At 49.6% G+C, this 24,034-nt stretch overlaps 1 long non-coding RNA gene across 1 annotated transcript in view; it reads right to left on the bottom strand.

Moving 5' to 3' along the window:
* Positions 1–206: 206 nt before the first annotated feature.
* Positions 207–24,034, bottom strand: part of LOC130704749 (uncharacterized) — a 34,906-nt gene continuing 11,078 nt past the window's right edge. The window contains exons 2-7 of the long non-coding RNA XR_009005212.1: positions 6,632–6,834; positions 6,395–6,557; positions 5,539–5,620; positions 2,896–5,303; positions 1,978–2,658; positions 207–1,558 (exon numbers count right to left, since the gene is read on the bottom strand). This is a non-coding gene — a long non-coding RNA (uncharacterized LOC130704749). The remainder of the gene's footprint in view (positions 1,559–1,977; positions 2,659–2,895; positions 5,304–5,538; positions 5,621–6,394; positions 6,558–6,631; positions 6,835–24,034) is intronic.

The raw sequence follows: 24,034 nt of genomic DNA, 5'->3' as shown, positions 1-24,034 counted from the left end.
CCAAAGCATCTGCTGTTATTATTTCTACGAAGCACTCCTTTTGCTATTACTGTAATTGTCCACATGTTACTGTTGCCATATCTTTAAAAAGTTACTCAAAGTGTTGGTGAGGAGGTAGAGAAGCTGAAACTCTCACTCACCACCATGACAGTGTAAATCGGTACAACCCTGTGGAACCACTTGGTAGTATCCATGAAAACAAAGCCTTTAGTAGGTGCCTATCTGATGATCCAGCAATTCTGCCCTGAGGTATAGACCCATCAAACAGCATGTTCGCGGCAGTGCTATTTTAATAGGCCAAAGCTGGGAACCACACAAATGCTCATCGTTAGTAGAGGGATAATTTGTGGTTTATCTTCAGCAGTAAGAATCTACAACGGCAGGCACCAACAAGCATAAATCTCACATAGTGTGAGGGAAAGAAACCAGATACACAAAATACATATTGTCTGATTCCAGTCATACACAGTTCAAAATCAGGAAAAGCTAATCTAAAGGTTAGCAGTCAGGCTATTCAAGGTTGAGGGGGAAGGACATAGTGACAAAGTGGAGAAGGAACAGGCTCCTGGAAACTGGCCGCTGATGATCATCCCACGGTGCTCGTTGTAGAACTTCACTGGGTTTGCGCCTAAGATGTGTGTATCTTTCTCCTCAAAACAAGTGTTTTCCCTTCAGAGTTACTCTGCTTTATCCTTATTTCATGTTGTTTCTGTATTTCTCTTCATGTCCTAAAAACATATGAGCTACAGGTGCCTTATCGTCCTTCTAATAGCTTTTAGTCATAACGGGCAAGTACATCTGTGCGATTCTCTTTGTATCTTGCAGGCCAAAGGACATTGTGCTCTCAGGTTCTTGATAGAGGTCTTTCGATGATGGTGGTGATGATGATGGTGATGGTGGTAATGGTGGTGGTGATGATGATGATGGTGATGATGGTGGTGTTGATGATGATAGTGGTGCTGATGGTGACGGTGGTGCTGATGGTGATGATATGATGGTGATGGTGGTGATGGTGGTGATGATGGTGATGGTGGTAGTGGTTGTGGTGATGATGGTGGTGTTGATGATGATAGTGGTGCTGATGGTGATGGTGGTGCTGATGGTGATGATGATGATGGTGATGATGGTAATGATGCTGATGGTGATGGTGGTGATGGTGGTGGTGGTAATGACGATATTTATCTCAGAACATGTGACAAAAACAAATGGATGATTTTAATGCTTGAATTATTAGATAAAAGATATAATTAAAATCAAAATATTAGTATTTTATGCCATGTTCCCAGTCCCAGATGGACTTCTGGAGTACGATTCGCAGAAGTGGCCCACGGTGGACCGCAGCGCTCTCTTGGACGGCGCAGCACGCCCCCTTCCTGCTCCCAGCGCCTGTCTGTCAGCATCGACTGAGGATCGGAAAGGGCTTTAGATCCCGCCACCCTCTTGTAAGTACATGAGACCTTGTCCCTGGGGGTGGCTCTGTCAGATACAAACATGCACCCACTTCAACAGCCAAGGAACGCCCCCCTCATTTCCATCTCCCACTTGGTTATCCAGAGGCCTGGGGAAGAAAGGAGAGGACAAGACCAGAGTGACAGCCCCGAAAGCCCCACTGCTGCCAGCACTTCCCAGCAAAGCAACAGGCCCCATTGTGCGACTGGGCTCATTTACATGAGGAAGTGCTGCAGGTTTGCCTGCAGTAAACAGAGGGGCGTGATCAGGGCCAGGCCGCAAGGCCATGGCTGTGGTGACCGCCTGCTGGAGCCATGTGAGGGGCCGCTGGCCCTGGGACTGCCGATGGGGGTCTGCCGCCACCTTCCTGAGCCTGGGCGTTGTCATGGCTCTGGTGAACTTCTCCACCAGTGTTTTTTGTCTTTGTCTGTGGCAGAGATGCCACCAGTAGCTAGAGCGTGTGGCAAACAGGAGGGGACTTATTCTCACTTCCAGAACTTACTGCGGCCGGGACAGTGGGCAACTCACCCCTTCTCTCCAGGTCTTCGTCTTCCTCTCTCAACCAGAAAAGTTAAATAATTAATGACTTTTTCTTCAATAATCATGGAGTATCTCAGGGATGTCTATGGTGTATCTATGCTTTTCAGAAGTTCAGGAAAGGTAATTGCCATTACTCGCCTGCAGCAAATAAGGGGAAACAAGTGTATCACCCCCTTTAAAATAGACCCCAGTCAGTCATCAGAGCACTTTCTCCAGGAAGCCTTTGCCAATGCCCGTCCCCCCTCCCTGCAGGCTGAGCCCACGCCTCCCCCTCGCTCAGGGGGACGCGGCGCGGGAACCACGCTCAGCCCCACACGCGTTCTGTCCACATGCACACGGCCCGCGGGCGCTGCTCTCGGGAGAATGCTGCATTTGTGCAAAACAATGACTCGGGGAGTCTCAGGGCCCCAGGAGCACCAACACGCGTGGGGAGCTCAGACCACACGACGGCTCCGTAGTCTCAGGCATCTTATCTCATTGTCACCAGCAGGCAGGCAGGGCTCGGCCCAAGGAGCAGCGGACCCGGTGGCTTCTCTCACCAGCCCAGTGCCCTCGTGGCCCCAGCTCAGCAGTGAGCCCGGGAGCCTGGGCCACCGACCGACCTCACCATCCAGAGCCTCCTGGGCCAGTCTTCTTTTTCTGGGAAAATGGCAGCAGCCACCTGAGCCTCTGGGGAGACATGAAGAGCTCGGGGAAGCACCGAGCCAGGAGCCTGAGGACCCACCGCCAACTCACGGCTAAGTCAGAACCCAGGACGCGGTGAGCAGCTGCGCTCGCCATGGACACGGGCCGCGCCAGGCGCCGAAGCCACTGTCACGGCCGTGTTAAGTCCTTGTAGGACAGCAGCGCGCCAGGCCCGCCTGAGAGCCGGGGGGGCCTTCCCAAGCGCTGAGACCGTGAACTGACCTGAACTCCAAGGCTGGGCCCCCGGCGGACCCCCGGTCGGGCGCAGGAGCAGGGATGAGCGTCCTTGGGAAGGGCCGAGACGTCGTCACCACAACAGAGGGCAGGTGACTGGCAGCCCTGCCCCCTGTGGGACGTGGTGGCCGCAGGCAGCCTCACGGGACACGGAGAGGGTGGCACCGGGGCCGCTCTCTTCCTGCGGGAATGTCTGAGGACAGTCCCCAGCGTTCCGTCTCTGCTGTCTGGGTCTGAACAACATCCCGAGAGAGAAGGGCCTCCCGTGACAAGCGTTTCCTGTCTGTTCTAGGCGCCTCCTGGGTCTTCACGGGCGGGAGACGCACTCCCGCCCCTCGGCTCTCCCGGGCCCGCTCCCCACGTGCCCCCCTTACCTGTGTTCTCGCCTCCGCAGCGCCCGAGCTTGAGGCCTGTGTGTGATTTATCTTCACGGCCCTCAGCACATGGCAGGTGTTGGGTGAGTGAGGACAGAGCTGAGTGGCTGGAGGGGGACCCAGGATCTGACCTTTACATTAGGACCAACACGCACATGGCCCTGACTCCAAATCCTCCCCACCGCGAGGTCTTGACCTCGTTCCCCCGAAGCCAGTCTCCTCCTACTTCCTCAAGAGCCAGCACGGCGAGGAAGCCGCCCCGCGGCGACCTGGGACACCCGTTCTCAAAGCGGCCAGAGGCGGTTAGAGGGACGGAGGGACGCGGACCGTCACACGGGCAGCAGCCCATCCCCTTGGCCTTGCAGCCGCCATGGGCCACCGCCCAGCTTCGCCCACCCGGTGCCTGCAGCTCCCGGCCCCGCAGGATCTTCACTGACCTCAGCCCCGTCAGTGTCCAAGGCCGTCCCCCCAGGAGCAGGTCCGCTGCCGTCTCCCCCGCCTCACTCCTCTTCCCCGCTCACTCTCACATTCCTAAGGGCCCCTCCCACCTCCTTTCTGAGGCCCTGAATCGTCCTTCCTTCAAAGCCCAGCACAGCCGGGCTTGGCTCTGGGCTCAGCGTCAGGTGGAGACCTTCGGGGCTGGCGATGAGGCCTCGTGTCCAGCTGTGGTCCCGGGGCTACCGGAAGCCACTGTGCCATCAGCTGCCTCCCGGGTCATGCCTGGAAGGGCCTGAGCACGCTCTCTGGGGGTCCGTCTCCCCTATCTTGCAGTGAGGCAGAGGGGAAGCACCCCCTCCCGGGAATCCGCATTGGAGGCTTGGTTGTGGCCGTTCAGACGTGCCAACCCAGCTCCCATTAGGAGAGGCGGCACCGCTGCAGCTGGGACACCGAGCCCTGCCCTGTTGGTCCTGCCCGGCCACACCCTGGGGGCAGGTTGCTTCTGAGCTGCACCTGTGGCCACAGGCCCCACAGGTCAAGTGGAGCCCAGCAGGGCAGAGACCCCCCCTCCTGCCCTCTGCACGAGCTGCCCGTCCTCCACGGCCAGGTGGGGGGTACGCCAGCCAGCTCAGGGTGCCCTCCTCCACCCCCCGGGGAGCTGGGAGCATCGAAGTCCCCAGGTGGGAAGTGCAGACACAGGGGACCACGGAGCACCCAAGGGTCGCGAGGACCTTGCGGGGAGGAGGACTTGCGAGCCAGAGGGAGGCCCACCGAGGCTGCTGCCCAGACCGCAGCCCACAGCGTAACTCACCGGGGACCTCGGGCTGAGCCCAACCACGTGCCTGAGTGTGAAGGCCCAGCTTTATCGTTAAGCCGCCCGGCCTACTGGAAGATCTCTCCTGCGTTAATGCTGAGGAAAACCAAAACCAGCTTGCCCCGGGAGCCAGGCCAGCACCCGAGCAGACCGCCCACCCCACCCCGGGCAGGACAGCATCCACTCCACCGACGGCAGTTCCGAGCAGGCAGCCTCGTTTGCAAAGGATGCAGACGACCTGAGCTCTGCCCAGCCAGAGAACACACCCGGACGCACCCAGGTAATGGTGAGACCTGCACCCCAGGTGGGGCGAGCAGGAAACCTGACCCTCCAGCCCAGCCCTGAAAGCGAGTCAGGACTGCTGGCTGGTTTCCTGGCCTCTGTGATCAAACGCTCGGGTCCATGTTCCAGAAAATTCCTGCGTGTTTGCACGTACGTCGTATGTAGACAGGTTCCAGAAGCAGTGGTGGGCCCGCTGACCTCCAGGACTTGGTCTGTCTCGAGAGGCAGGGAGCCCCCAGGTAAGCAGGAAGCACACTTACTTTGGGGGGGCACACAGAATCAGGACACGGGCGGGGGGTTTCCAGGGAGACTGGAGACTGCTGGGCGGGGGCCAACCAGGGTGACCTTGGGGCAGAGAGATGCAAGTTGCGCCCGCCCGCCACCAGGCACAGAGAGATGCACGGATGCTGTTGAGTGAGCTCTGAAGAAGCAGACCGACCACAAAACGTGTTTGGCCCTGAAGGCAGAGTTCCAAAGTTGACTCAGGGCTGTGAATATAGATTAAAAAGAGAAATCATACCTGGAACCTACTAAGATTTAAAAAGCAATAATTTTACTCTATCTTCTCCCATTTTAACTTGAGAACCATAGATTCAGCTCTGCAGATCTCAGCACCTCTGAACCGTGAGGACTAAGTCCTGACTCTCCGTCCTTGGTGCACCCCTTCTCAGTCTACCACGTGTGCCCACAGCCTTGGGGTCCCTCCTGTTCCCGCAAACTGACCACATTCTCTGAAGATCCCCCTCCAGTACGCAAGCACCCTGAGCAGACTGCAGCACAAGAATAACTGCTCCGTATTTTCTTACTAAAAAACAAGAGAGAAAGATACATAGAACCAATCAACTGGAATGTTTCACAGGCCTTATGCAATTTCAGTGGAATCTCATGCAGAATGCTCCAATTTGGGGCCTTTTGCTAAATTCTGCTCAGCATGAAGGAAAATCATTTCTCACTTGTTAATTCCTTGTCATTCACATTCTAGTTATTCGTACCCCTCCCCCACCCCCCCAAACATTACGAACTTGCCTTTTTCTTATAGGCAAAAGATTTAAAAAATACTACTTTGTGACTTCTTTAAAAGTCCCTCTTGCCTGGAGAATATCTTCTCAACAACGCTGCAAACCTGTATGAGGCCGTCCTGCTTCAGCAGGACAAACTCCCCGACAGGTACCTCACTGCGCCCACCCTACAGGGCCAGCTTCCACGCTGGTGTCACCACTTGTTCCAAACACACAAGCCCACTGCTCACAAAAGGGTCTGTAGGTCACACACAAGGCCATGAAGTAATTAAAGAGCAAGCCTCTGGGTGGCCTGATCCTGGGGGGACGGGGAGTCACCCACAAACCGTGAGTGTGAAGAAAGAGGAAGTCTTGTCCAATGACACTGACTTCAGACATTTTCTCACCAAAAGTCCCAGAGAGCTGTACCCCACCCCTCCTCCCAAGCCTGGCACGGGGAGACCCAGCGCAGGTGTTCCTGGCAGCTGCTCCAGGTGCTGGCCCATGACGGGTTCACGCATTGGTTGTGGAGCAGGGCAGGGAGCTGCAGAGCCAGGTTGACAGGGCATGTGTGCCTTTACCTGAACTCAGCAACTGTGGGGACTGCAGTCTCCAGGATTTTAATATCAGTTATGATGTCAGTGGCCATTGTGGACCATGAACCGGCATATGGGGTGGGGGGTCGACATCACAGAGCCAGCTGACCTGGGCAAGTCCTGGCCAGACATTTGCCACACCCGGGCCCTGGTGAAGAGAGATGGTGTTAACACAGAGCCACATGTGGACTCGTTCCTTGTAAGTGCTTGATGTGTGTATACCTGCGCTTCAGTTACTGAGTGATCTGTACACAACTTGTTAGTAGATGATTTGGTTGCTCTCAACTGCATTTACAGAACTCCTTCACAAGAGAAGCCTCTTCAAGTCCGTCTTTAGGGCCTCGGCCCCACTGTGGTCAGGAATCTCTCTAGGGCGTCCTCACAGACAACACAGAGCAGGAAGTGTCTCTCTGCCGGCCCACATTCTGCAGAGAGAACAAACCAGGAATGAAGAGGAGGAGAAAGAGGAGGAAAAGAAACACTAATCAAATAAATGAGAGTTGAAAACCTCTCAAATTTAGCAAGAGACATAAACCTACAGATTCTGAATATGAGCAAACCCAAACAGGATAAATTTAAAATCCATATCAAAACACCTCATATTAAACTTCTGAAAACTAAAGACACAGAAAAAAAAAAAAAAAAAAAACTCCTGATGTCTGCCAGAGAAAAACTGACATCCTACCTTTAGGGGAAAAACAGTTGGAATAATAACATATTTCTCATCTGAAATCATGGAGGCTGGAAGGAAGTGGCCTAATATTTTATGTGTTAAAAGAAAATAACTGTCAATTCAGAATCCTATATAATTCAGAAAATGTCCTTTAAGAATGAAGGGGAAATCAAAGCATTCTCAGATGAAGAAAAACTAAGAGAAGTAGACCTATCCTAAAATAATGACTAAAGTAATTTCTCTAAACAGAATGGAAATGATGAAAGAAGGAATTTGAGAACATCAGCAAGAAAGGAAGAACACAGTAAGTAAAAATACAGTAAAGTTTATACAGTAGGCTCTTCTTGAGTTTTCTAAATTATGTTTGACAATTACAGCAAAAGTATACCACTCTCTGATATTGTTCTAAATGTACATTAAAAAGATATTTAAAACACTGTATTATAAATAGGACAGACTAAAGGGACATAATAGGAGGAAAGGTTTCTAATCTTCACTCAAACTTGTAAAAGGACAACATGTGACATGTTAGGTATATATACTGTAATACCAAGAACAACCACTTAAAAAGCTGTACAAAGAGATAGACTAATGAACACTAAAGGTAAATCAGAATGGAATTCTAAAAATGTTCAAGTGAACCACAGGAAGGCAAGAGAAAGAAAATATACAAATGAAAAGCAGAGAGAATAAAGAGGAAATAAAAAATAAAATGTCAGACTTAAGCCCTAATATATCAATAATTACATTAAATGTAAATGGTTTAAATATACCAATTAAAAGACAGAGGTTGGCAGAGTGGACTAAAAACTATGACCCAACTCTTTGCTATTTAAAAGAAGCACTCTTGAAAAATAACAATACGGGAAGACTGAAAACAAAAAGATGGAAAAATATATATCATGCAAACATTAATCAAAGGAAAGCAGGAGCAGTTATATTAATATAAGGTAGATTTCAGAGAAAGAAAATTACCAGAGACAGAGAGGGACACTATATAATAATAAAAAGTCAGTCCACCATAGCAATCCTAAATATGCATGAACCAAACTACAGAACTACCAAAATACATGAAGCAAAAACTGATAACCAAAAGAAGAAATGAACAAATCCATAATCATAGTTGGAGACTTTAACATCAACAATAGATAAAACAACTAGGCATATAATCAGCAAAATTAGAGAACTCAGTGATACAATCAACCAACAGGATTCAACAGATAATTATAGAGCACTCCACCCAACAATAGCAGAAGATACACACTTTTCATGTGCCTATGGAATATACACTAGGATTTGCCATATCCCGAGTCATAAAAAAATACCTCAACAAATTGGAAATAAACGAAGGTATAAAGAGTGTGTTTTCAAACATAGTGGAATCAAACTAGAAATCAATCATAGAAAGATAACAAGAAAATTGCCAAACACTAATTGGAAACTAAGCAACATACTACTAAATAATCCATGAGTTAAAGAGGAATTCATGTAAAAGTGAAAAATTACAATGAACTAAAATGAAAATGCAATATGTCAAAATCTGTGGGGCACGGCTAAGGCAACATTGAGAGGGAAATTTATATCACTAAATCCATACAGTTCATACATTAGAAAAGAGGAAATGTCTCAAATCAATAGTCTAAGCTCCCAGCTCAAGAACCTAGAAAAAGAAGAGCAAAATAAGCCCAAAGTAAGCAGAAGGAAGGCAATAAGCAGAAATTAATAAAATTGAAAACAGAAAAACAATAGAGAAAATCAACAAAATTAAAAGTTGCTTTTATAGAAAGATCAATAAAATTGGCAAACTGCTAGCAAGACTGAAAAAGAAAGAAAAGTAGAAGACACAAATTATTAATAGCTGTAATAAAATATCAGAGAGGATATCACTACAAACCCTGAAGACATCAAAAGAATAATAAGAGAATACTGTGAAAAACTCTACACATATAAATTTGCTAATTTAGACAAAATAGACTAGTTCCTCCAAAACCACAATCTACCAGAACTCACCCAAGATGAAATAGATAATTTGAGTAACCCTTTAATTCTTAAGGATATTGAGTTTGTAATTTTAAAAGTTCCAGAGGAAGATATCTCTAGGCCCAGATGCTTTCACTGGAAAATTCCACCAAATGTTTAAAGAAGAATTAACACTGATTCTATACAATCTCTTCCAGAAATTAAAAGAGGAAGGAACACTCTAATTGATTTAATGAAACCAGTGTTACCCTGATACCAAAACCAGTCAAAGACAGTGCCAAAAAGGAAACAAACCAATATCCCTCATGACTATAAATGCAAAAATCCTTAACAAATATTAGCTAATAAAGTTAGCTCTATAATATATAAAAAGAATTGTATACCATAACCAAGTGTGGTTTATATACACTTGAAATGCAAGGCTGGTTCAATATTTAAAATCAATCATGTAATCCACCATATTAACAGACTAAAGAAGAAAAACTGCACAACCATAGAAGCTGATGCAGAAAATTCATTTGAAAATATTCAACACCCACTTAAAATTTTTTTTATATCTCATAAAAATAGGAATAGAGTGGAACTTCCTGAACTAGATAAAGAGTGTCTATGAACTCCTACAGCAAACATCATATTTAATGGTGAGAAACTGATACTTTCCACTAAGATTGGTGACAAGGCAAAGATGTCTGTTCTTACCACTCTTATTCAACGTAGTGCTGGATGTCCAACCAGGGCAATAAGGTAAGAAAAGGAGATAAAAGGCATGCAGTTAGGAAAAGAGAAAATGAAATTGCAGATGACATGATTGTCTATGTAGAAAATTCCAAGGACTCTACAAAAAAAAAAAAAAGTTCAACAAAGAATTTCAACAAAGTTGCAGGATATAAGACAAACATATGGAAATCAATTGTATTTCTTCTTGCTACTTATGAACACATGGACACAAATGTCAAATACAACAACATTTACTATTGTTCAAAAAACATGAAATTCTTAGGTATAAATCTAATAAAACAGAGGATTTGTATGTAGAACCCTACAAAACACTAATGAAAGAAATCAGAGAATATCTAAAGATGCAAACATCCAGTCCATGGCACTCTCGCACATGTGTTCCAGAAGGCCTGCAGGAAATGTTTAGAACAGCATCGATGGAACAGCAAAGGTACCAAAACAGCCAATGTCTGTAACCAGTAGAATGGGTTCATGAACTGTGGTATATGCAGAGCTGGTAAGTAAACTACAGTGATATGCGTCATGGCTGTGCATCTCAGAAACTTCATGTTAAGTAAAAGAAACGAGTCCCATAAGGACACTCAGAGTGAGAGTCCACTTGTATAAAGCCCAGACCCCTGCAGTACTAAACAACGTGTTGTGTGGAGATGCATAGATACATACACATGTTGTAAAACTATAAAGAAAATCAAGGCAACCTTTATAAAAATTCAGGATCATGATTGCCTCTAGGAAAAAGGAAGTGCGATGCGATTGGTTAGGGGCACACGGAGGTTTCAAACAGATTAATGAGGTTCTCGTTCTAAACTTAGGTGGAGGATACCCAGGTGTTTATTGTACTAATATTCTTTAAAATACACTTATATATTGCAAAGACTTTTGTATACTTTTTCGGTTTTCTATCACTCTTAGAAACATCTTTTATGCATGTGACTTTACACAGTGTATTTCATGCAACAGAGTATATCAAAAACATTCTTTTTCTTCTTGGTAAGTGTTTTTGTGTGTACACATAGCATAATGTGTACCATCTTAACCATTTTTAAATGTACATTTCAGTGGTATTAAATATATTCACATTTTTGTGCAACCATCACCACCATATATCCCCATAACTCTGAAAAAGAGTTTTCACTCTGAAAAAAACTTTTGCATCTTGTAAAATTGTAAGTCTATACTCATTAAACAGTAACTCCCCATTCTCCCCTCCTCTGGCCCCTGGCAACCACCATTCTACTTTCTGTCTCTATGATTTTGACTGCTCTAAGTATCTCATAGGAGTGGAGTCATATAGCATCTGTCCTCCTGTGAATGGCTTATTTCATTTCGAATAATGTCCTCAAGCTTCACTCATGTTGTAGCATATTGCAAAATTTCCTTCTTTTTAAGGCTGAATAATCTGCCATTGTATGTATAGAACACATTTTGCTTACTCATTCATCCACTGATGGACACTTGATTGTTTCTATGCTGTTTTAAATAACGCTGCTGTGAATATGGATGTGCAAATATCTCTTCAAGACCCTGCTTCCAATTCTTCTGAGTATATACCCAAAAGTGGAATTGCTGGATCATATAATAATTCTACTTTTAATTTTTTGAGAAACCACGATACTGTTCTCCACAGTGACTGTTCCATTTTATATTCCCATCAGCCATTTACCAGTGTTCCAATTTCTCCACATCCTTGCCAACACTTGTATTTCCTTTTGTGTTTATGCTAGAGTTATTTTCTTTGTGGTTACCACAGGGATTTCATTTAACAACCTGAAGTTATATACATTGTGTGCCCCAAAACATAATCATTCTTTTAAATGCATTAGGCTCTTAAATTATGTAAAAAATAAGTTTTGGAGTTACAAACAAAAGTTATAGTAATATTAGCTTTTACACTAATAATTGGTTTTCTTTAAATATATTTGTCTCTTACATCACTGTAGAAAACAAAAAGTGCAATTACAAGCCATTGTTTCAATAGTATTAGCTTTTATACTTGCCCATATATTTACCTTTATTGAGACCTTTATTTCTCCATAGAGCTTTGAGGTCTGGTCTAGCATCCTTTTGTATCACCCTGCAGGGTTCCCTTGAGCATTTCCTGCACAGCAGGTGTAGTGGTAACAAGCTCCCTCAGCTTTTGTTTACCTGAGAATGTCTTAATTTCTCCTCACTTTTGAAGGACAGTTTTGCCAGATACAGGATTCTTGGCTGACAGGTTTTTTTTTTTTTGCTTTCAGCACTTTGAATATATCTACCCATCATCTCTGGTCCCCAAAGTTTTGGTGGAAAATATGATGATTATCTTACTGAGGATCCCTTGTGTGTGATGATTCACTTCTCTCCTGCTGTTTCCTAGATTCTGGCTTTGCCTTTGTCTTTTGAAAGTTTCATTATAAGATGTATCAGTGTGGGTCTCTTTGAGTTCATCTTACTTGAAATTCATTGACCTTCTTGGATGCTTATATTCATGTCTTTCATCAAATTTGGGAAGTTAGCCATTATTTCTCTTTGCCCCTTTCTCTCTCCCACAAGTCCCTTAGGCCTGTTAGCCTTTCTTCAATCTTTTTTCTTTCTGTTCCTCTCTTTATTGATATTTCCATTTTGTTAACACATTGTTTTCTTGACTTTATCCACATCTTTTTTTAGTTCTTTGAGCATATTTAACAGTTGTTTTAAAGTCTTTGTCTAATATATCTGCTATTAGGTCTTTTTCAGGGACACTTTCTGCTGAATTTTTTTTCTTTGAATGGGCCATACTTTTCTTTTTCTTTGTATGTCTTTTGTTTTTTAATTGAACACTGGACATTTCAATTTAACAATGTGGTAACTCTGGGGCTTCCCTGGTGGCACAGTGGTTAAGAATCCACCTGCCAATGCAGGGGACACGGGTTCGAGCCCTGGTCCAGGAAGATCCCGCATGCCACAGAGCAACTAAGCCCATGCACCACAACTACTGAGCCTACGCTCTAGAGCCCATGAGCCACAACTACTGAGTCCACACAGCACAACTGCTGAAGTCCACACGCCTAGAGCCTGTGCTCTGTAACAAGAGAAGCCACCGCAATGAGAAGCCTGCACACAGCAAGGAAGAGTAGCCCCTGCTCACTGCAACTGGAGAAAGCCCACGTGCAGCAACGAAGACCCAACACAGCCAAAAATAATAATAATAATAATGTGGTAACTCTGGAAATCAGGCTTTCCCCTTTCCCCAAAGTTTGCTGGATTTTGTTACTGTTTTTGTTTATTGTTTTTGCTTCTCCTATTGTTGTATGCTGTCTCTGTGCTAAGGACCAGCCTAAGGCATAAACTAAATGCCTTCTTATGTTTCTTCTGAACCTTTCCTCAGGCATTTATGGGCACTTGCTATTTTTCCCTGTATATGCAATCATTTTTTAATGTCCTAGTCTTCTAATGTCAGGCTCCCAAAAGAGGGAAAAGCAAAAAATAAAGGGGGAAAACAGGAGTGGGCCTTTTAAATCCCCTGGCAGTCACTTCAGCCTGAGGGGGAGGGGTTGCAATAATGGGGGAGGTGCTACGACCATAACTGTGCTCCTCCTTGTCTGCACCTCTGTGACCAGAAGCAGTAATCAGTGATCAGAGCACAAATCCCAGTATTTGTAGGACAGGATCCTTTTTGCCCACCCCAGCTCCCACAGTCTATGCGCATAGCTGTCTGCCAGGGGCTGAGGGTGGCTGGTAGGTGTCTGCTCCTGTGGTAAGAGCTGACATTGACCAAAATGGACCACAATTTACAATCCAAGCTTTCAACAGACCCCAGAGTTCCAAGATGGTTACATCAGACAGACTCTGCCAGTGCCACTGTTATCCGGGTGGGAAGACAGAAGATTTCTGCTGTGTCCTACTCTGCCATCTTCCCAGAATCCTCTGAAAACACAGTCTTTTAGTGAAATAACACTGTATTCACTCATATGTACAACTAGTATTCTTAGAAACATCTTTTGCACCTGTTCTTTTACAGAGAACATTAAATACAGCACATGAAGTGAACACATTCTTTCACTGAAATAACACCATCCAGGTGCAGTAAAATCCTTCCACCCTTAGAAGAATATTTTTCTTGCTGTTGCTCAATGGGTATCACATCTCTGTCATGCAAGATGAATATGTTCTAGGGATCTGCTCTAAACATAGTACCTAAGTTAATAATGTAGTCTGTGCACTTTCAGATATGTTAAGAGGATAGATCTCATGTTAAGTGTTCTTACCACACACACAGAAAAAACCCGCAAGGAAAGTTTTAGTAAAAGAAATAGTGCAGCACACAGTGGAGCAATGCCTCAAAATTCTGAGGGAAATAAAGTGTGAAGTTTAATGCCATAGGCTTAGCCCCAGCAAGGTCATACATTCTCAAGTCTGTATGAATTCAGGGGATTCAGTAGATTTTCAGTAGACTGAAAAATCTACTTAATGGTGAAATTTAGTCAAACAAGAAAAAAATCAAAATTAATAACTCAAAAATGCAATCTTTGAAAAAGTCACTAGACGAAATAAAACTCTAATTTGAATGCAGTCAAAGAGAATATTTGATATTTGGAAGATATCATTGAAGCATTCACCCAAAACTCAACATTGAGTGACAGTCTTTTATATAAAAGAACAATTCAAAAATAAGGACAAATTTTAATGTCTCATAGACATTCTAAAAGGAAAAAAGGAATAAGAGTAACAGAGAGACAGCATTTGAAAAGAATCTTCTAGAACAGAAGAAAGATATTTGTCCTCGGAACAAATGTGCACTTCATACACTGAACAGGGTAATTAGTGATAATCCACACCGAAACACAATATAAGGTCACTATAACATCAAAGGCAAAAAGAACATCTTAAAATCTTCCAAAGAGAAAGGCATATTACCACAGAGGAACTACTTATACCAGATTTCTCATCAGCCAGAATAAATGAGAAATGGTAATGGAATAACATCTAAAACATGCTTAGAGAAAATATCTGTCGGCTGAAAGATTTATACCTATCGCTTAAGAATCAGGGCAAAATAAAGACATTTTAGACCTTCAAAGACAAGGAACTGAGCAACCACAGATCCTCACTAAAAAGAAGTTAAAGGAGTTCTTCAGCCAAATGATAACTAAACTTAGAGGGAACACACAGGATATAAGAAACAACTAAGCGCAGGAGATTGATTGTTAAGTCATTTATTTATGTTTTTAAAAACTATTTTATAAAATAGCTTTTTTGTTTCAAAAAAATAAATACCCAAATAATAACAATTTGGAAGGAGGGATCAGTGATAATTACAACTTGTTATTTGGGAGAAAAGGAGAGACATACTGAATAAATTTCTATAAATAAATTCATCAGAAAGACAAAGGCTAAAAGGAACTAGTTACGTTTTTTTTTTTGTTTTTTTGTTTTTTTCTAGTTATGTTTTTGATTTAAGAAGATAGAAAGAGAATAGAGTGAACCTAAGGAAAGTAGAAAGAAGGAAATATTAAAGAACATAAAGTAACAAAATTGAAAATAAGTGATCTGTAAGACAAGAAAGACATTAAGTTGTTCTTCGCAGAACTATAGATAAGAGCCTAGCAAGACTAGGCCAAGAAAAAAAGACACAGATTACATACTTGGAATGAAAAGGGGAGGATAATTACAATATAGAAGACACTTTCCAAATTACAAGAGAATCCTATGAACAACGGTGTATTGATAAATTTTAAAACCTCTATAAAATTAATAGTAATTTTATCAATATAGATTGTCAAAAATTAAACCAAGATGAAATCAAAAGCTAAATGAACCTATAATCATTAAGCAAAATAAAAATTCATTCAAAAGTCTACCTTTGCCAGAAGTTTCCAAGACACGTATCATTCCCCTGTTTTCAACAGGAAAATGTACCACATGAATGGAAGCTGAGGAAGGGGCCGTCATCTTCCCGTAGATGTGCCCGACCCGTAACACACGTGCAAAGACCCTCAGTGGCCCTGTCTTGCCTACCAACACTGATCCCGCATGCACCGTCGGATGCAGGCTGATCTGAACACGAGACAGGAGTGTGGGAATCTTTTTGTTCACAACCTTCACACTCTCCTGGGGCCATGTCACACAGGCTGGTCACGGTGCTGATTACCTAACTGTATTTCTGCAAACTTGGAGAAAGCCTCAGTCAGGTTTTGCTGCCGTGGTGGTAACTGCTCTGTTTTCCTGGCATCCGTGCCCCAGAAGGCAAAGCACAGAGCAGATGCCAGCTCCCGGGGGAAGGCTTGGGCTGCCGATGTGGACTCATGCTAGGGCAGAGCCTCATGACCAGCCACTACCTCAGAGAGAGTCCCAGCAGCAGCGGGTTAGAAGCCGGAAGCTCGCTCAGCCTGCTGTGGAGCTGCAGGCACGCGGGCGGCTAGTGGAACCAACGCGCTGCTGAACACACATCTGGCGGATGGGAACGTCCTTTACGGACTTTTAAACTTTCTCCCTGGTGCACTAGAGTCTAATATCACGCTCACCCAATGTGACCTCCGAGACAGATGACAATGGTACCAACGAAAGGATGGAACAACCCAAGACCCAGTTCACGAGGAGCCGCACGGACCCCAAGGGTGGGCTGGTCAAGCCAAGCTGCTCGGCAGGGGTTACGAGCATGGCCGTTGCCTTCCTGAAGCTGCTGGGGGAGCGGCTGGGGGCCTGGGGTGTGTGCTGAGCACCCCCCCGAGGCCCAGGGCAGTGACCTCCTCCACCTCCTTTCCTGGTTTCAGCCCAGACCACTCTGCGACCCCGTCTTCAGCCACCCCTGCCCGCTCACCTCAACCTGCCCTCTCCCGAGCTACGGACAAGGAAGACGCCTGGTCCTGGAGGCATCCTTTACCTCATCTCACCCTGGGCTCTGCAGCTTCTCGCCCCACACCTTCAAAACCCTCTTTGACCCGAGCGTGGTCTCCTTCGCCAGCATCTCTCTAAAACACGCTACAGTGTCGCCAAATCTCCTCCTGCAGCGCCGGGAAGTGCGGCCTCCGCCTGAGCCTCCCGAAGCCAGGAGGCCCCCAGTTCAGAAGAGCCCTGTCCCACTTGTGAAGACGGATGAAGCACCTGCAGGCAGACATCCTCAAACAGAACAAGGGCAAAACCGTCTCTTAGACCAAAAAAAGAGACCGGGGAGATGGTTTAAACTATGGCTCTTTCCACCAGCTCAGGGCAAGACAAAATCAACTTTAAATTCCACTTGGCTCGGCTGTGCAGACTTGCGTCAGCCCAGATGGTAGCCACTAGCCATATATGGGTTCACATTTGAATTCATTAAAATTAAATAAGATTTAAAAAATCAGTTCTTCATCCTCACCAGCCACAGTTCAAATGCCCAGTGTCACATGCGACCAGTGGCTACTGCGTTGGACTGTCTAGAAATTTCTACTGGACAAAGCCAGCCTCAGGCATGAGCAGGGGAAGAACACCACGTTGGGAGCCCAGTGCCTCCTTCGCCCTTACAGGCACGTGCACGGGAGGCAGTTGAAGGGCTGCAGCGATGCTGTTCGCATGGCCTCTGCACGAGTGGCTAATGGCACTTGCTGTGGGTTTTATGATTTTGGAGATAAGCTGATGGGACGGCAGCGCTCCCCATCCTGCCTTCCTGCTCCCAGGTCAAGAGGAAAACCCCGTCCCCTGTCCTGGGGCTGCCCGGGGAGCCCTGAGCTGAGTGGCCTCGCGGGGCACAGTGCAAGGGGCAGAGCGCAGGCTGCCTGCGGGGCGCTGAGGCCCGGGCTGGGCTCACGGGGGGTGGGGGGCGCTCACAGACTGGGGAGGCGGCGGGCACCCAGCGGGAGCGCATCCTGCGAGCACGCACGCTGTGGCGGAGGCCACGTGTCACGCAGCACAGCCCTGTGAGCTGGCTCTGGGACCGCTGCTGGCAGCAGCCTGATTCTACAACAAGGAAAGTGAATTGTGATGTTGAGAAGATCCTCATCTCAGGCTGTAAACATCCGGCAGTGGAGTCAGAATTGGTGACCTGGCAGCTCTGAGACACAAACTCATCTGGGATTTTAAAAATTTCAACCAAGGAAAGTCACTGCCTATTTATTTGGCTTTTTTGTGTGGCCGAGCTCTCAGCTAATGAGACAGGTTGGCAAGTCCCCCTTCCTGGGAGCAGCGGCTCTCCTGGGAGAGCTTGGAATTGGGAGATGGACTCAGATAACCCCTAATGCATCCTGCTCCCTAAGTCTCCCCTTGATTCCCTCCGGGGCCAGGAGACTAGCGTTCCTGACCTACATATTTTCAGGTAGACTCTATAGAGGTAGCTCCCGGTCTCCTTCCCAGACCCCGTTCTCCAGTTTCATCTGCCGGCCTCCCTCTCTTGTGTCGGGGCAGGGGAGGGTTCAGCTTTCCCCGTGTGTGCCCTTCCCCCGGGGATGTCTGGCCCACACGCCGGTCCCTGGTGGCAGATCTGGTCCTCGCTTCTGTAACAGGAGCTCAGTTGTTACCAACATCGGAATCAGACAGATCACTTTTTCCAGAGAATCTTGGGCCACAATGAAAACAAAGCAAAATAAACCCACATCATCCACCATCTGGGTTTCCTTTGGCTTTTGTTCATGGTAGGAATGTGGAAACACTGAAATTCAGTCTCTCCCCTGGAGATGCGGGATTTCGTTAACGTTTGGGGAAAATTGAGAGAGGGGCCAGCGCTAGCGACCTGACCACTCCAGGCATCGGATCCCCAGAGGGCAGGCGAGGGCTGGTCCCTGTGATGCAGGGAAGGGGCTGAGCTCCTGCACACACCTCACGGGGTCGTGGATGTGAAGAGCCTGGACCCTGGGGAGAGTCCTGACCTTGTGCCCCCCAGAGACCCCATGCATCGGATGGCCCTTCGAATCCTGTGTGAGAGCCTCTCCTCACGACAGGGCCTGCAGCGTCCTGGCCTCAGGGTTCGGTCGCTGCGCAGGTCTGTGTTAGCGCCTAAGGGTAGATTTGCGCCTGAGCAGGAAAGTGCCAAGTGTGTGACCCACTCGCCAAGGACGCCAAGGTGTCCTGGGTGCCCGGTGTGGGTGGGGGCACAGGGACAATTCTGCCCAGGGGTGCAGGACACGGAGCAGAGCTGTGTCCTCTAGCCGCTGGCTCAGTCACCTGCCCTGCCATTGCTTTGTTTCAGGTTTGTAGTCATCTCCATTCCACCAGAAGGCTCAGTGCCGAAGAAAGTGCTTTGAACTGAAATGTTCTTGCCCTCACGAAATCTTGAAGCCTGTAATCTTAGGGAAAGAGCTCGGGGCTGATGTTTAGAATGGACTCTGGGTCCACGAGGACCATGGAGGGCTCAGTGCTGGGGTTCTAGGGCCAGACCATGTGGGTTTGAATCCCAGATCTGCTACACACAAGCTGGGTGACTGGGAGGATTTACTTAGCCTCTTCGAGCCTTGGTTACTCCTCTCCAGATGGATGTACTGGTCCCTCCTTCGTGGAGCTGCCGTGCAGACTGAACGAGCGCTGTCTGCAAGGGGCCTGCAGTGGCCTGTGGCCCCTAAGGACGAGCGGGTGCCGGCAGGCTCCCTTAGAACGTCCGGCCTTTGAAGCAAGTGGGTGCGAGGCCCTCCCTCTTAGGGAACTAGTGGTGGGCGGCGTGTGGGCAGGGAGGGGGGGCCGTGTGGAAACCCCTCTGGCTGGGGAGGCTCAGGGCAGGTCGCGTTCCTGCAGGCTGACGGGGACGCCTTACCACGGCTCCCTCGGGCTCCCTGAGCAGGGTCCGGGGGGGCGTGAGGGGAACCTCCCGAGGCCCACACTTTTCCACAGCTCCAGCAGCGATCTGGGGGGCTGCTTGGGGAGAGGTGGACAGCTGTGATGCCAGCTGTGTTGTTTCAGCTCGAGGGCTTTTTGCTGCGACAGCCAGGGCCCCGGCACCCCTGAACAGGGCACACAGGACCACTGAGCCCGGGGCGAGCATCAGACGCCCGTTACCACGCCCGCCTCCTCGCAGGCCCGGGCAGCGGGCGGCTGGCAGCACGCGTTGTCCGCTCGCCTTCCTGAAGACGCCAGCTCGCCGACACCACAGTTTGCAGTCGCACAACCAGCGGTTCCTGGAAGCAGAGTGACAGCGGCCCCGGGGCTGCTGTGACGGACAGGTCCTGGCACTTGCTGGACACTGGACGGGCCTGTGCCGAGGGCGTGCACGCTGGAAGCAGGCAGCCCAGTCCGGGCAGGAGGGCCCTCGGGGAGGTGCTGGGGATAGAACTCACAGGCTCTCGGGGGCGTCTCCTCCCCTGTGGCCCTCCGGCCCTCCCACGACTGTGTCCTCTGTCCCCCACCTCAGGGGCTTCTGACTGTGCCAACCTTTTAAAATCAATGTGAAATTTACTTTGCAAAGCTAAGACAAGACACAAGCCCAGTCTCTCTTTGTACGAGCCACCACCGTCCCTCAGACACTGAGCCTCCATCACCGCCCCGAGCTCATGTGAGCTGTGACCTTCGACCTCACAACAAGTCAACAATATTGCCTCTACTGCTGTTGAGGCCTGCGGCTTGGCGCCTGTGTGCCCAAAGTCTCCAGGCCAATAAACAGAGCAGGTGAGCTGGTCCTGCAGCATGGCTCTGCCCACACGACTGACCACACGGCTCCACGTTGGGAAAGGGCCCGACCAAGAGCATCTCGACTGAAGGACAGATGAACTTAATGAGTCAGTGCACACACCGGAGGTGGATGTAAGCAGCCTGGCGCCTCAGCAGAGCCTGGACCACGGCAGAGCCTGGCACCTCGGCAGAGCCTGGACCACGGCAGAGCCTGGTTCCAGGCTGCACCTAGCATGCCACAAACGGGGCCCTCTCTGCAGCCAGACTGTTGAGTGTCAGTGTGGTCCCAGCTCCTACCTCTCCCCCCGACCTTCGTTCACACGCCCCCTCCAGAATCCTCTGCCCTACCTTCCTCTGCTGGGCGTGCACCGCCGCCGGGATGCTCTCAGCTCCTGCTGCCTGGTCAGGCCTCACCCTTCACTCAGCTCCAGCCTCACTTCCATGGGGAAGCCTTCACTGGCCTCCTAGCAGGGTCATAGCAGGGTCATCGCAGGGTCATGAGCCTCTCTTTTGGAGCATTTCCCACAGTTTACTTTGCATATTGTTAAGTAATTATTTGACGAGTGTCTGCCTCTCCCAGTAGAGTATAACCGCCATTCGGCGGAGGCTGTGTCTGGGTTTGCTGCCTGCTGCACAGCAGCGGCTTGCAGGGTTAAGTACTGAATAAACACTTGTCGATAAAGGCCTTGCGGCCCAGGGGATGGAGGCAATGGTGGCTCTATTGGTTGGAAACTCACTGCTTGGGACGGAACGAGGCTTATCTTGGCTTCAGACCAGTTGGGTCTGGGGCAACACAGGTGAAAATGCCCTCCGAGCGGCACACGCTCAAGAAAGAGGTGCAGGTGAGACGTCCCTGGGGACATCACCATGGCGGTTGTACGTGGTCTCCCAAAAGGAGGGAAGCCTGGAGACACAGCCACGTAAGGGAGGGGCAGGTGGGAAGCGGCCAGGCTGGGGGCCACCGGTGAGGAGGACACAGCAATCCAGTCTGGCAGAGGGTCGAAAGGCTGGACCCTGGGAGACAGAAGGGATGTCACGGAGGCAGGAGACAGCGGGATGTTCAGTGTCAAGAAGTCCAAGGACGCTGGATGGGGAGGAGCCCAGTCCTGAGCTCACACGCGGGATTTGTTATTTTGTTTCAAAAACAGATTCCTCGGGGCTTCCCTGGTGGCACAGTGGTTGAGAATCTGCCTGCCAATGCAGGGCACGCGGGTTCGAGCCCTGGTCTGGGAGGATCCCACATGCCGCGGAGCAACTCGGCCCGTGAGCCACAATTACTGAGCCTGCGCGTCTGGAGCCTGTGCTCCGCAACAAGAGAGGCCGCGATAGTGAGAGGCCCGCGCACCGCGATGAAGAGTGGCCCCCGCTCACCGGAACTGGAGAAAGCCCTCGCACAGAAACGAAGACCCAACACAGCCATACATACATACATACATACATACATAAAACGAATGTAAGCAGACAAGAATAGCATTAAAAAAATTAAAAAAAAAAAAAACAGATTCCTCACGTATAATAATCTGTATCATCATCTCCTCACTTGTAAGCGTTCTCCGTAGGTTATCAGAAAAACACAACTTTGAGAATCGTAGCATTTGGACTTGCAGGTCAGGAACAGAAAGGAGTCCAGTGGGTGGGCGGCGCTCCGGAGGAGGATGCAGCCCAGGACCGCCAGGCAGGGTCTACACCTGAAACTCGCCAGTCACACCCTGCAGAGCAGCACGTGATGGGTTTGTTGGACCGTCCAGCCCAGGGCTCTGTGAGCAGAGGCCCCAGCCGGCAGCCTGAACGCTTGTTAGAAGAGCAGGGACGGTGGGGACGTGAGAAACAGTGCTTGGGCTGACTCTGAAACGCGATCTCCAGACCCCCTGGGCCCCTCTGGCTCTGAGCTCACCGGGCAGGGCCCCCGAAGGCACAGGAGAGAGGCTGAGGCCCTCCTGACCCACCCTCGTCTCTGTATCAACACAGACTCACAAGTGAGGGGCCGCAGTGGGCTGGGCTCGCTGCAAACACAGCTCTGAGCCCCGGGGGCAGGGACCCCCCAGCTGCCGGCGCCACCGCGGGTGCACGAGGACTGGAACCTGAGGGGCTCCCGGCACCACGGCTGCCCTTCCCCTCCTCCTGCCACCCCTCCCACCGCCCAGCCCAGCCACCTGCCTGTGCCCCACCTGCCCGGACCTCCCTGTGGAATCCCTTCGGACTGTGGGCCCCTAATTAAAACGGATTAATGTTCTGGAGCAGAAACTGTACCTAATGGAGCCGTGCTGGGGTCCTTCGAGGCGCTTTGCCTGCGTCCTTACCAGCCCTTCCGAGACGGCTGCCACCCGGCCCCAGCCTCTGCCACCAGCAGGTAACGCCAGGTGACGTTCCTCACACCTTCACCACCTCGAACTGTCCCTGTGCCCACGGCGGACGGGCCCACCTGACCTCTCACGCCGTCCCCGGAGGGGGATGCCCCCATCTGGATAAAGTGGACAAAGGCGGGGCATTGCAGACCCTCCCTCCCAGTTGGGGTCTCGTGGTCCCAGTCTTGGGTCGGCACTTGCACACCTGCTCAAGCCTTTGCTGCTACCACCATTTCTGGGAGGCGCCCCAGGAGGAAGGCTGTGAGGACTCCGCGTAGTCCGTCTAGAGATGGGGTGGGCCGTGGCACAGAGGGTGAGGTGCCCCAGGACGAGGGACCTGCCACTGCTGACCCGCCCATGCCCTCCCTGAGGCCAGGGCAGAACCTGGAGTCCATGGTACTTTAGGGACCCAGGTAAGAGGGGAAGGCGGGCTTCAGGTGGAGTGATGTTGACCTACTTGTCTTTTTCCAATGCAGCCAGTGTCCTGTGTCCTCTTTGAGGTTTCTGATGGGGGAGGGCCCGGCATCTGCAGCCCGTGCAAGGGGTCGGGTCAGCAGTGGGCCACTCGTCCTCCCAGGGCCTCTCTCGGGCTGCCCTGCATGGCGTGGGGCATGGGAACGGCAGAGCTTCCCCGCCCCCAGCTCTGGGCCTCCCGCCAGCTGCCCCCGCTCAGAAAAGGCCTCCACGCAGAGGGACCCTGGGCGGCTCTGCCCCGACTGTCGCCCGGCACAAGGACGGGCAGGCCAACGCTTGTCTCTCGGGTCACTGCGCCGACCGCCCCACCCTCCGGTGCCAGCGCGGGGCTCACACAGGCCCGCGCCTGCTTCTGGGTAGGCGTCCAGCCCGCCTCAGATCCTGCCTGCTGCCCTCTGCCCTGCATTCCTGGCCCTCGCCCGCAGCCCCAAATTCCTGCCGTGCTGAAGGCGGGGTGTTCTCCTCGAAGGTACTGGCTTAGGAATTCACCCTCTCACCTGGCCTGTCACGGCCTGAGCCCATGGCCCGTGGGCTCACACAAGTCCCGTCTGCTCCCCGGTGGAGGCTTGGAGGTGGTGACTCAGGGCAGGGGAGGTCCTGGACCACACACCCCACACCCAGGAGGCCAGTGGCAGCCCTCTCTGGACGTCAGACAAGGGGTAATGAGTTTCCTGCACACCAGGCTTCTGAAGAGAGATGGTCCACAGGTGCTGGGGTGGACGCGGACACTGATTTGTGGTGCGGGGGAGTGTCCACCGTCTGGAGCTCTTCTCCTCCAGGTGTTTGGGCCTAGAGGCCGAGGAATGCCGGTGGCCTCAGGAATGTTATCTGCTGGGCGGGGCTCAAGATTACATGAAGCAACCTAGCCATGCAAAAGAACAAGCTCCCAAA

The sequence above is a fragment of the Balaenoptera acutorostrata genome, chromosome 14 (assembly GCF_949987535.1).
Source record: "Balaenoptera acutorostrata chromosome 14, mBalAcu1.1, whole genome shotgun sequence".
In the NCBI taxonomy this organism is placed as follows: domain Eukaryota; kingdom Metazoa; phylum Chordata; class Mammalia; order Artiodactyla; family Balaenopteridae; genus Balaenoptera; species Balaenoptera acutorostrata.
This window is presented reverse-complemented; position numbering and strand designations above follow the sequence as displayed.